Genomic DNA, 10,423 nt, shown 5'->3' on the forward strand with positions numbered 1-10,423 from the left:
TCATCGTCTTCTAAGATGGTGGCAGGAGACTGATCTTTAGAATGAATATAGACAACACTATGAAACACTTCCTGAATTTTCTTTAGATCTCTTAGAGTTGCACCAGGTGAAAAACCCAAACCAACTATATTCTTGTTCTCAGCAAGCCCAACAATCTGTCCTCACTTAGCAGATTGACCATTCTCCACCATACACTAGGCGTCTTTCAAAGATGACATGGATTCACCGCTCTTCTTAATAGCAATATTATTAACAGAAAGAGATTAAAATGACGTCCCCTCAGCTTCATCGACATCAATGTACGAAAATGAAGAGAGATGGCTCATCAACATGGCCTGCTCGCCATCTTCGATCACCAACTTCCCATTCTTCACAAACTTCAGCTTCTGGTGTAGAGTTGATGTAACTGCCCCAACCTCATGAATCCATGGATGTCCTAAGCGACAACTGTAGGCGGGATGAATATCCATCAATTGAAAAGTGATCTGAAATAAGCACGAACATATCTTTATCGGGAGATCAACCTCTCCAATTACAATCTTCTCGAGCAATCGAAGGCCTTCACAACAACTCCTTTGAACCTCATCGGAGTACCTTGATAAGCAAGTTTAGATAGCGTACACTTGGGAAGTGTAGCGGGGTTTTTGTTACCTTTAGGTTTATTGACTAAACCAAAAGTAAGCATACAATTCGAGTCGCCACCGCACTTTTATTTGTCCAAAGGAAAGACTAAAAAGCGAACAAAAGCCAAGTAAGAAGTTTTATCAAATAAAAAACTAATAAAAATGTCATAGATCTGGGTAAGGGGGTTGGTCATGAAATGGGAAGGTTTTACGCACCCAAAACATCCTTAGTACTCTAAGGGAACCCTTTTTGCAAATATGTGTTGTAGGTTGGTATTTGTGAAAATTTGTGCAAAAGATTGGAGGGATGAGAAGAGAATAGATTATATTTACAAATTTGTTGTTTGAATGGATGAACCCATTGCCTACGTACCATCACAAAGGTAGGATCAAAACCTCGTAGTTCGGGGTAAAAATCTCAAAGATTGGTGAATTGATTTGATCAAAAGCCTTAAGGTCTTTTGTTATCAAAGGGAGAAAACTCAACCTAAACCAACAATCCACCATGCGAGGAAGGCTTCAACATACTAGTGAGGGGTTAACCCTATAATAAGTATGGAAGGCTTATAATCCAATCACTAAGGATAAGGTGAGATTTACATCAACCACTATGATAACTCAAACCTATGACTAATGTTTATGAAAAGTTTTAACAAAGGTGGCCATTGGAACCACAAAAACAACTTGAAGTGAGTTATATTTACAAGTTAGATTTATTTACAAAATGAAGTCAAAGTTGGATTAAGATTCATTCACAATGAGTATTAATGAAAAGAGTTTTGAAAAGTCAAAGGCATAAGGCCTAGGTTTCTAATTTGAAAGCAATGTCAAAGTTTTCAAGAAAAGATTTTGGCTTGGGTTAGAGTGGGGAGAAGAAGAGAAGGGCTAGTCCTAAAGCATACAAAGATAAGAGAGAAGATAAAACCCTTGGAGTTCCTTTTGTTGAAATCATATAGATGATTCAAGATGCTCCTTTCCTTTGGACTTAACACACAATCAAGCAATCAAACAATTTAGATTCAAGCTCCTAGGATCTCCATTTGGATTATCTCTCTTAACTTGGCTACTCATGACAATGGTCCTCTTTACTATCTCAAGATGGAATCCCTATCACACAAGAGAAAACATCAAAAAGTTCACAACACAATAAGAGGAATTGACAAAGAATAAGTTTTGGAAAGGAAGTCCTTTGAAGTCAACTTTGAAATTTAGCATTCTAAAGGCATGAGGCCTAGTTGCTCTTCAACAAGTTTAGCATTCTAAAGGCATGAGGCCTAGTTGCTCTTGAACTCCTTTAAGCATAGGTATGTCCTAATTCTAAGTCCTTTCTCCTTTTTGCATTAGGTTCACACAAACAAACACAAAACCAACACAAGACATATATTTATATACAATAATGGGCTCAAATGAGCAAAAGGAAAATGGCATAAACATAAAATATGCGCTCAAGTGAGCAAAATGAAAAGCAATATGAATAAATGAGCAAGAAATAAATTGCATTAAAGTAAAGGGCAAGAAATTAAATGCTCAAATTAAAGTTAGTAATTAGTATGGTTATGTTAGTTTGTCATAAGACAATGTAGCGCTATGTTAAGCAATCGTTAGTGGACTAATGTAGTAGTCACACCTATTTGAGGTTGGTCAATAAAACTATAGGCAAATAAACACAAGTTAGAGATCATGACTAGTAAGCCAAGCTCCAAAAACTTGACATGCCAAAACAAAAGGGGAAGGGCCTTGTATGGACTTTAGGTTTTTTGCTTGACCAAGAAGCAACCTATCTTGGACACAAAGCAACTCACTTGATCTTGGATCAAGTTGAGTTTGATTTGGATCAAAGAAGGTGAAACCTCTCATTTGTCTAGACCAACCATAAGTCATTAACTCATTGGCCAATTAGAAAAAGAATGGGACGAAGATGAAATGGATGAAAAGAGAATTCAAGCATCAAACACAATTGGTCAAAAGTGAATCAAATCATCATCAACTAATGTTAAACAGAAAAGAAATGAAGATCACAAGTCAACAAGTCAAAGAAATTTTTTTGGTAATTTTTGAATTAAAAATAAATGCAAAATAAAATGAACAAAATATGGTCAAACCTCAAATTTAATTCAAATCAACTTCAACAAGTCCAATTAAATTCTCATAGGTCTAACATGGTCAAACAAACTGTGACAAAAAATTTCAACAATTTTTAAAATCAGAAACTATTTAAAAACAATTAAAAACAATAAAAAATAACACAATATGAATTAAAATCTCAAATAAATCTCAAATCAAATAAGAAATTGATGAGACTATTTTTCATTGACTTATCATGATCCATAGGTGTTAGTAAAATATTTTTGGATTTTTTCAAATACCAGAGAATACTTAAAAATGAATTAAAACTATTAAAAATCAAATAATTCACAAAAAATATTAAATGAAGTCACAAAAATAATTTAAAAAAAAAAATCAAAATATGAAACTAGATTTTTCAAGAATTTTTTTGGCACTGGTCTCATTTTTTTGTGACTTCAAATAAAATATTTATGAATTTTTGAAAATAAAAGGAATTAAATGGAATTAACAAAAAATAAGAAAAATGGCAAAAATGCGCAGCCACATGATCACTTCATTAATTGACGTGGCAATGATCATAGGACTCAGAGGCGCGGTCACATGGTGTGCCTTGGTCAAACATGCAACACATGGATTTAAAACAAGTCAATACATTGGACGCGTGAGATTATAACATAGCAACATGATCCAATGGCTGGGATGCTCCAACGTGGGGATGGTGGTGGAAACCACCATCTTCTCCGGCAATCTAACCAGATCCGGCCACCACGCGCAGGAAATTAAAGTTTAATGAATATGAAAACTGAGGATATCAAAATGAAGCTGAGGTGATGTACATCGCCCCTGTAACCATGGATCATCCTCACAGTTCCTATTTAGAGAGAAACATGAGCTTGAAGATCATGGTGCATGAACTGAAATGGCATGATTTGCAAAATTAAGACCACCACTGGCCTGCCTCAAGCATGCGGACTTCAGAAAACAGCATAAACCAAAGGAATTCACATTGTATTGCAAGATCTAGATCAAGAAACTTTGGTGTTCTACCTCTGAAATGAAGCTTCAAACAACACGAATTCTCCAAGCTCTTGATCTACTTTTGCCCCGGAAGTGTGACGGTGATGCTAGGTTAAGGAATTGAGCTCTGAAGATCAACTAATGATGTTGAAATTCAAGCTTGAAAGTGAAATCGAAAAATGAAAAATCCTTTAGTGAGGGTTTGGATTTCAATTCAGATCTCCACTTGGTTACCATTTGAATGAGAATGCACTCTTATTTATAGTTGAAATGTGATGCAATGTAATGCTTCCCTCGTGTGCATGAAGTTTGAATCCTCCTTGCATGGGCCTGTACAGGCGTATGTGAGGCCCAAGAATGAATGCAAATCCATGCTGAGATCAAATGGAAGTGAATTGGACGTGTAATTGGGACTGCACAAGCTTGCACATCAAGTTTTAATGTGAAATGAAAAAATGAACATAAACATAAAGCTATTCGAGCTTTCTCTCATCTTCATCTAGCCACTTCATTGAGCTTAGGAGCTTTGTGGACCATTTTCATGCTTTCTCTCATCTTCATCTAACCACTTCATTGAGCTTAGGAGCCTCCTAGGAGCATGGGAGCACATGATCACTTGAGCTTCAAAACAAAAGAGTTAGTGACATATATTTGTGCTTTTGGTTAGTAATCAAATAAGAAAAGAAATAATATACAATACAAGCATGCTTGGTGGTCTCAAACCACTCACACAAGTCCCAACCCTAGGGTTAAGGAGCCAAACATGTTGTGATCCTTGAGGCAACGCACTGAGCAAATGATATGATGCCATGAGGGATCTTAGGGTCAAAATTAGGGTCTTACAGGAAGAATATTCAAAGAGGACCCAGTATCCGCCAACACATTGGACAAGGAATCTTCCTGACAATTCTTAGAGATATGTAAGACTAAATTGTGACTCCTCCCCTGCTTGGGCAGTTCCTCATCACTGAAGCTCAAATTGTTACATGCGGTAATATTGTCCACAATGCCATCAAATTGATCAATTGTCACGTCATGGTCCACATAGGCCTGCTCTAGGACCTTCTGCAAAGCTTCTCGGTGTGCTTCCAAACTCATCAGTAGGGATAGCACAGATATCTTGGATGAAGTATGCAATAACTGATCCACCATATTGAAATCACTCTTCTTGATCAATTTCAGCACCTCATCTTGATCAACATTCTGATTCATAAATTGGATTGGTCGGCTTGTAAAATATAAGTTTCCTCTAAACTTGACTTCTCTATCACCACGTCTTTAGTCCACTTGTGAGTTGCAGTAGCAAATATCCGACCACTTTGGGTCACACCACTCACGTCGATAATGTTCACAACAGATGGAAAAGCAGGAATAGTCGCTTCTTTGTCGTCTTCTACCATAATAGCATTATACTTGTAAGGCACAACTTTATCATACTCGTAAGGCGTAGGACCCGCCAAACGAATTACCAACGGAGAAACAACGGTCTTCAGACCATCATATGCAATCACAACTGATTCTGGGAGATTAAAACGGGGAACTATGACATTCACCTCATGCTCATATTCATTTTTATCCCTCATAACTTGAATAAGATTCTGATCCAGGATCTCTTGCAAGTCTCTTTTCACAACAGCACACCCTCGGGGATCTCTAGAACAAACTTGGCAAGAAGCATGGTCATGGTCATATTAGCTCAATTCACATAAAGTTGCATGCATATAAACCAAGGATCTTCTGATCAGATTGACATCAAAAACTCGATATTTTCCAGGACATCCTTCAACTATATTCACAGTTGCATTGTTTTGTTTGGGCACCAAGTTAGCTTGTACATTGGATTAGAATCTTAAAATGACATAATACCACTTTGCATTAACCTTCTCACCTCAGCCTTCAAAGCGAAACAATTCTCAATATCATCGCCAGGTGCTCCATGGTGGAATGCACAATGTTGATCAACTTTATACCACCACCGAAGCTCTTTCGGAACGACCGGTGGAGTCCTTGTTTGCACCAAATTCTTCTGAATTAAAGTCGAAAACAACTTTGTATAAGTCATTGAATTTGGGTCAAATTGTACATGTCTTTATGTACAATTTTGTTGATTCTGTTGATTTATGTGTTGCTGGAAACACCAGTTGATAGCTCGGTGCTGCTTGAGCAACTATAGCAGAATTAATAATTGGAGTAACTGGCGCCACGTGCTGATGATGTTGATTGTTCCTTGAAAGTCTTCTACGTCTCTCTTGCGAGATAGCATTTTCATCGTGTTACTTCTTCTTGGGTAAACCATTCCCATGTTTTCTAGAACCATCAGATGAACTACCTTCTTTCAACCGTCCTTCACGGACACCTTCTTCTAACCTCAAACCCATATTCACCATTTCAGTAAAGTCACAAGGTGCACTTACTACAATCCAGTCATAATAGATCGGACTCAACATCTTCAAAAACAAATTTGCCATTTCTTTTTCCGTCAACAGAGGACTAACCTGTGCAGCGATCTCACGCCATCTCTACGCGTATTCCTTGAAAGTTTATTTTTCCTTGCGGGACATAGCACAAAGTTTATCCCTGACCGGTGCCATGTCGACATTATATTTATATTGGCAAACAAAAGCCTCACCTAGGTCATTGATCATTCGGGTCCGAGTACTGTCTAGCCCCATATACCACTTCAAAGCAGGCCCAATCAAACTGTCTTGAAAGTAACGGATCAACAATTGATGATTGTTAGTCTGAGTCACGAGCGTACATCACCGGATGACTCAGAGGACAAGAGTTGCCTTTGTATTTTTCAAATTTTGTAACCTTAAACTTGTGCGGAATATTCACATTAGGAACCAAACACAAATCATGAACATTCTTCCCAAACAGATCTTTCGCCCTCAAAACTTGAATCTCTTTATGCATAACCTGAAACTGATTTGGAACTCGTCCATTCTCTCATAGACACCAAAAGTATCACTTTGGTCAGTGTGGAGAACAGGTTCTTCAGCATAAGGAATAGCATGAACCACAGGAGGTGGTTGATCCACTGGAACTTCAGGTTGGTACCCCTCAGGCATAAAGTTGGGAGGCATGCCCCAAGGGAAACCAGAAGGCATGTGGTGTTGTAGAGCACTGATGGAAGCCACTGAGATGCATGTAGAGACAATCTCGGAAATCCGGTCCTCTGAAGAGGAGTCGGAGGAGGAGGTGGAGGTTGATTCTGAGCAGCCACCAAAGCTTCCATGATAGCATTAAGCCTTTCATAATCGTCCTTCAAAGTTGTCACCTCTTCACGAAGCTCACGATTCTCTTGCTATATACAGTCCATCTTCCTCAATTGATTAGCTCGAGTATTGTAGCGGTGATACAACTTGTCTGAATGAAGACCAAGAAATAAATAAGACCCCTGGCGAACTTGCCCCAAAGCAAGACCAAGATGCAACATGATGCATGATATTCAAATGCAAATGTTATATTGTTTTTATTTTCCAAGGACTTTTAAGACATAAGTTGCAAACATAATAGTAACACATTCCAATATACTAAAACCTTATTTTATTAATAATATAAAGGATTACAATCAGAAGTACAATTACAATGATCATAAGAGAAAATAAACTAGATCTATGGAATCATGTTCGACGATGACCTAACTTCAAGCTGGCACTTCTAGCGAAGCCTTTTGATTTCTCTTTTGTAGCTTCTCTTCATAGCATCCTTCTCTATCACGAGTTGGTCTACAATACGTTTCCAAACTTCGAAAGTAGGGAGATGAGTAGATGACGAAATGTTAGAGGAAAATAAATCATCTTGGCCTCTGGATATCTTCACAACATGTTGCTCGACTAATTCTATCAAGTCATCCTTTTCCTTTAGGAACTTCTGCAATTATGCTTTCTCAAGGTGTGAGGTGTGAAATTTTATTTCCCAATCATCCGTATCTTGCTTCATCCTATCCAAAGCCTCTTGCAACTCCTCTATGACTTTAATAGTGGGAGATTTGACCATTACTAAGGACATAGGTCTTTCATAAGCGTATGGAATCTTGAATTCCTTTGCTCTCTTCTTCACCTAGCTAGGGCAAGGCTCCAAAGCTATACAATTCCTTAATCCAAGCTCACCTTTTCCTTTCCTATGAATATTTTGCCAAGCATGCCCTATCCTAGCTTTCAACCCTTGAGTGTCCTTCCCTTCTTGGAAAAATAAACCTTCTAACAAAGTGTTATTATGGTTGTCCTTCATAGAAAACCCAACTTGACGTCTTGCCAAAGCCAGATTATAGTTGATTCCTTCTTATGTACCAAGAAAAGGTATGTTAGAGAACTCCCCATAACTATCAATAATCTCAACGTCGTCGTAAATAGAAGAGTACCAACTAATGTCGTCATTGGTGAGATACATAAGTCTTTGAGGCCACCTTAAACAATCCTTGTTTTCTTGGAAGATAGGAGATTGTGGCAAGTGCGAAATAAACCACTTGTACAGTAAAGGCACACAACAGACAATAGTTCCAACCCCTTTAGAAGTCCTATGATGAATGGAGAAATAAGTATCACCGAGCAGAGTTGGAATCAGATTCCTAATCAAGAAGATCCTCATAGCATCAACATCAACAAAATTGTCAATGTTAGGAAACAAGGCCAAACCATAAACCAGTAAGGAAAGAACATTTTTGAATGCCACCATACTATTAGCATTAACAAAAGAAAAGGCTTTTTCCAATAGAAACTTTGAAGTCAACCCTCTGATACCTCATTTGAAAGTGAGATTGGCATCTATGTATGACTTCCTCATTTGAATGGCTTCAGCAATAACCAGAGATTTAAGAATTCCTTCAACCCCCCTAAAAAGAACTCCATCAGAAATTGGTATACCCAAAATATAAGCATACTCCTCCATGGTAGGCAATAGCTTATAATCAGAGAAAGTAAAACACCGGTAGACAGGATCATAGAACTGAATCAAAGTATAGAGAAGACCATCCTCAACATCGGTAGATAACACAAATAAAAGTCTTCCAAAACAGTCTATGAAACCCTTAGGATGATCTACAAAAGATGCTAGCTTCCTTAATTCCATGAGACTGGGACATCTGAAACTGTATTTCTGAGTATTCCTTCTTCCAATATCCATGATCAAAATATATGTAATGTTTGTAACAAAAGTCTCGAAGTTCCTTGAAAATTAAGTAAAATTCTTATGGATGTCATGAGTGCATGATGCAACAATCACAAACAAGGCCATACAAAGAACACAAACAAGGTCCAAATGTTTGAAGTAGACATCTTAAACTTTCCAATGCATTTTGTCTCACCTCAAAATCATAAAAACTAAGGAAGTTAGGTCCTTGGGAAGTTGACCCAAAATTAGGGTTTCAGTCAAAATGACCTATAATGTTTTGAAATTAATGATGACCTTACAAGTTTCAAATGCATTTTCGATGAACATGAACGTTGTTCATATGGTTCTTAAGAACATATTTTCTCTTGGGGTCATCTTCATTTGACAAACATATCAAAAGTTGTATCTCAGTGATCTTCAATTTAGTCAGATGACTTGACTGGTCAACTTCTCAAAGCCAAACTTCGAATCTTGATGAATGAATGATTGAGGAACCTAACATAAGCTCATATATGCATAAAATAATGAATGAAAGAACTTCCCTTGATTAAAGATCATAGGTTGAGGTTGCTTCATGAGCAAGGCACAGTCAAAGCACAATTGAATTAGGGGTTCCTTGGGAAACAATCCTCAAGCCCTTTGGGTTATCTTGATCAAATTGGAAAATTGAGATACTTGGGAGACATATATGATGATTAGGAGCTTTGTGGACCCTTTTCATACTTTCTCTCATCTTCATCTAGCCACTTCATTGAGCTTAGGAGCCTCCTAGGAGCATGGGAGCACATGATCACTTGAGCTTCAAAACAAAAGAGTTAGTGACATATATTTGAGTTTTTGGTTAGTAATCAAATAAGAAAAGCAATAATATACAATACAAGCATGCTTGGTGGTCTCAAACCACTCACACAAGTTCCAACCCTAGGGTTAAGGAGCCAAACATGTTGTGATCCTTGAGGCAATGCACTGAGCAAATGATATGATGCCATGAGGGATCTTAGGGTCAAAATTAGGGTCTTACAGGAAGAATATTCAAAGAGGACCCAGTATCCGCCAACACATTGGACAAGGAATCTTCCTGACAATTCTTAGAGATATGTAAGACTAAATTGTGATTCCTCCCCTGCTTGGGCAGTTCCTCATCGCTGAAGCTCAAATTGTTACATGCGGTAATATTGTCCACAATGCCATCAAATTGATCAATTGTCACGTCATGGTCCACACAGGCCTGCTCTAGGACCTTCTGCAAAGCTTCTCGGTATGCTTCCAAACTCATCAGTAGGGATAACACAGATATCTTGGATGAAGTATGCAATAACTGATCCACCATATTGAAATCACTCTTCTTGATCAATTTCAGCACCTCATCTTGATCAACATTCTGATTCATAATACTGGATTGGTCGGCTTGTAAAATATAAGTTTCCTCTAAACTTGACTTCTCTATCACCACGTCTTTAGTCCACTTGTGAGTTGCAGTAGCAAATATCCGACCACTTTGGGTCACACCACTCACGTCGATATTGTTCACAACAGATGGAAAAGCAGGAATAGTCGCTTCTTTGTCGTCTTCTACCATAATAGCATTATACTTGTAAGGC

Source organism: Lathyrus oleraceus, chromosome 2, assembly GCF_024323335.1.
Source record: "Lathyrus oleraceus cultivar Zhongwan6 chromosome 2, CAAS_Psat_ZW6_1.0, whole genome shotgun sequence".
Classification (NCBI taxonomy): Eukaryota; Viridiplantae; Streptophyta; class Magnoliopsida; order Fabales; family Fabaceae; genus Lathyrus; species Lathyrus oleraceus.